This window comes from Halyomorpha halys, unplaced genomic scaffold, assembly GCF_000696795.3.
Source record: "Halyomorpha halys isolate HHAL.00 unplaced genomic scaffold, Hhal_1.1 Scaffold160.1, whole genome shotgun sequence".
Taxonomy (NCBI): Eukaryota; Metazoa; Arthropoda; class Insecta; order Hemiptera; family Pentatomidae; genus Halyomorpha; species Halyomorpha halys.
The window spans coordinates 1-4,048 of record NW_027113306.1 but is presented as its reverse complement, the minus strand read 5'-3'; positions in this window follow the sequence as shown (position 1 = coordinate 4,048).

The window sequence follows — 4,048 nt, the reverse complement described above, 5'->3', positions numbered from 1 at the left end:
TTTATTAAATTGTTCGATAGTTTCGTGAATCAAACTCTGAAAAATGAAAGAGTTTAAAAAATCGTCTATGCTGTTGTATATAACTCTGGATGTACAAAGAACTGATATAAACTTTATAGTTAGTTTATAGGGTAAATTTAGTTGCAAAAAAAAAACAAAAATTACAATATGAAGGAACTTTTTTGAAAATGAAAAAAAAAAAGACCTAACTGAAGTCCTAGAAATTAAGGAAAATAACAAAAAATTATGGAAGATTATTGATTGACCGTGTGTAAAGATGAAAGGAATATGGTCCGGGTGCGGTAAAAAAAACTCAAATAGTAGAAATATACTATTTTAATGAGCCAACGTTTCGCCCCACGTTGCAGGGCTTCTTCAGGGACAATCTTCCTTTGATGATTGATGAGTCTTGATGTCTTCTTTTCGATAATGCTATGTCCAACTGAAAATGTATGTGTTAGAGAAACCATGGCTTCTAGTCACCTCTCTTCTTCCAGCTGATGGACATCCTCTCACTAGCCAATCCAAACTAAGAGTCACGGATAGATTTTTTTAAAAAAAAGTTTATTAGAAAACAAATGTTTAATCCCTCAAAGATTTTTTATCAATAATCGATTAAAGAATAATCCGTCTTCTGGTACTTTTCTTCGAGGTATCTTGCTTCTAGACTTACTTGCCTAAATAAATTACTTTAGGTCTGTTCCAAGCACAGCTTTTGACTATCCAGAAGTGTACAGATTATGCGCATTTCAAGTGTTGCCTTACAAAAGTTGTACTGCGCATGCTCAGTACAGTTCTGGATAGTCAAAAGTGTTTGTTGGAACATGCCTATATTTAAAATGAGTATGTGACATCTTTTTAGCTAAAATCGACCGACCAGAAGAGAGACTGTATTATCATGTATATCAATTTTTTTTTATTTATCCCTTCATCCTCACTAAAAAATCCCTTCAGAAAATGCTACATAAGCCCTTCATCCACTTACCCCTTCATTCATTATATATAAATTAAATTATATTTTATTTCGGTGTTTCACCTCTTCAGGTTGATTTAATTTATTATTCTAGAATCATTGCTTAAATTAAATAATCTAAATCGTTAATTACAAATTTAACGGAGAAATAAAATTTTTCATGAAAATGAGCCATATCTTAAACTCATTCCCTTTTCGGTCGAACTTTTTTTATTTTATAAATAATCTTACACACTGAGTAAATAATTTTTCCAAAAAAAATAAATCGAATATTTTTTCCTAGTTCTGGAGGGCAAACAGGATGAATAAATACCAAAACGATGTAATCAATTAAAAAGTAGTCAGATCAAAAAAACGTTCTGAATCTCCTGTCACTGTGACAAATGGTTTTTTAACTCCCCAAAGCTCCTGTATTTATTCTTCAACGTCCTTAGATTAGATAAATCCCTAGGAGATTTCAAAGTAACTGGTTACTCTGACAGCCTGTAGTCATTGTTACAAAGTTATAATTTATGAATCGGTTACATCAACTGATACTTTTTTAATTCTTCTTGTTACATATGCTGTTACTCTATTTGCGAAATTCACTATTAATTTAACTGTAAAATAATACCAGTTATATATTATTAACATTGGCGCGACAGACCGTAGAGGTCCAAGGTTTCGCGCGATGTACTAAGGAAATAAATCGCTCGTTACCTGAAGTGGTTTTTTCATAGAGTAGGTTCGTCACTCCCACACCTAAGTTTAGCCATTGGCTAACGGGCCTCACAAACGCCTGTGGGGAGGTTGTGAGTGAGTTTCGTATAGTTTTATGCTTGAAAAAGCCCGGTTGGGACCGGGACTCGAACCGACAACCTTTGGGTCGTGAGACAGGCACGCTGATAATATCAGTTAGTTATTGTTTATAATACTGAAAATTTTTTTGTATTTGAAATTATTATTTTTTTAAATGTTTTTATCATTTATAAATTTATTTATTGATTATGACAAAAGGAAAAAAGACTTAATATAATAACACAGTGCACATCGAATGCAAATAACTAATATATATATATAATTAATGTTCAGGATTTTTTCCGGGAAGAATACAGGCTGGGCTGATTTTTGTTAAAAAAAAAACAGAAAAATTATTGTTTGTTGGCTCATAGCTCAAAAAGTATACATTTTTTCATGGTGATTATATGCCAATCAATTTGTCCTTTTAAAGAATAAGAAAAAAATATATAACCGATTCTACTAAATGATTTCTTATTCTCTAAAAAAAAAGAAAAAATATATATAATCAGGATTTAACTAGGTCAAAAAACATTTTTTTTTGTTAAATTAATTTTTTCTAATTAAAAATTAGAATTTTTTTTCTTTGATATATTTATTTATAAAGGTTTTTTGTTTTATCCGGTGACCATCTTTCATAACTCCTTAGCATTTTACCCACTGTCTACGTTGATACAACCGTAGGTAAGCTGAACGTCTCCCTTTTAATCTACATTAAAATTTAGATAGATTTACATTTAATGCCCCTACAAGGTCTAAATATTTGTTTCAAGTAAGTTAGTTCAACTACAGTTACACTCTTTTTACTTCAACTATATATTCATTGATATAAAAGTTTAAAAGGTTAATGTATAAACATATACATAATATAGCAGTAGCGAAGGATTGCATGATCTGGTAATAACTAATAAAAGTATGTTGCAAAACCTAATATAACTAATAATGGCATACTTAAAAATTACTTTATGCAAAAAAAAAAAAAAAATGAACATATGAAAGCATACAAGAAACAATTTCTAATAAAACTCAAGAAACATCTATGAAAATAATTAGTAATAAATAATGTAAAATAAATACATTTTGGTTAAGGGGCAACACGTATTATTTTGTACAGTTGTAAATTACATTAAATAAATAATTTTAAAAAAAAGTGTTTCAGAAGACATTAAAACTAACTCTGACTTGAAGATAATTGAGATTATCCTAAAAACAATTTTTTTGCTATACTTAAGTAGAAGTGATTTTTGGTTTATGTATTTTATGATTATTTTGTACAATCAATAATATTTTCCTCTTATTCTACTGACAAAAGATTTCTAAAAATATTTTGTTTTTTTTTCCGCTTCTGCGCCACATTGGCAAGAACCCTCAGATACGAGTCTGATATTTTTATATCCCTAGCACAACGTTTTGCAGCTAAAGGATTTATGGAAAGATCTATATAAATAGAGTATGTATTGGCTCAATAAAAACAAATTTTGTATGAAAATTATAAATGTTAAACCACAAAAGCTTACGTAAAAACTGCATTACCAGTATAGATTTATCTGTTAATACTGAATTAACCTTATGAGCTGTTTACGACAGTATCCCTTAGATATCCGGGATATTTTCCTGAAGTTGGTAGGGAAGATATCAAGAAATATCTGTGAGTGTATATAATATCCTGACTTATCGTTACCGTTCTAAGCACGGACGTTAACGCTTTGTCTCCGTCGCGTTCTTAGCCCATATTTGTTCTGTTGTTAGCCTTAAATCTTTATAAATGTTCTTTAAGTTGATTTAGCTTAGTGGAATTGTACTGTTTATGTTTGTGTGTGATGTACAGAAATATAGTTAATAAAATCGATGGTGTTGCTTATAACGATAAACATTCACTAATGAAGTAATTGATTAAATTTTTATCAGTTTTTTTTATTGAATGTAACAGCAGCGAAAACAAAAAATTAATAAAAAATACAGCACATTTCTTAAAACTAATTTACTGAGCAGATTTGAACCGAAAATGACAGCCTTCTAGTTCCTTCCATCAATTCTTGTTAAAAGGAGATTAGATAGTTGGAAACGGCCATCAGTTCAAAACTAGGCCACCTCAAAGAGATCCAGTCCTTGGCTCGAGGAACATTATAAGCTACGCCATGATAATGAAACTTTAATAACGCCTTTTTGTTTTGTTTTTTACGACTCTCATAAAATTCGAAAAAATAATTCTTATTAATAAAATTGGGTTTAACAGAGTTAAATTTAGTATATAAAATAATAAACTTTTAGAGAAAAATATTAGAGAGAGAGGGAGAG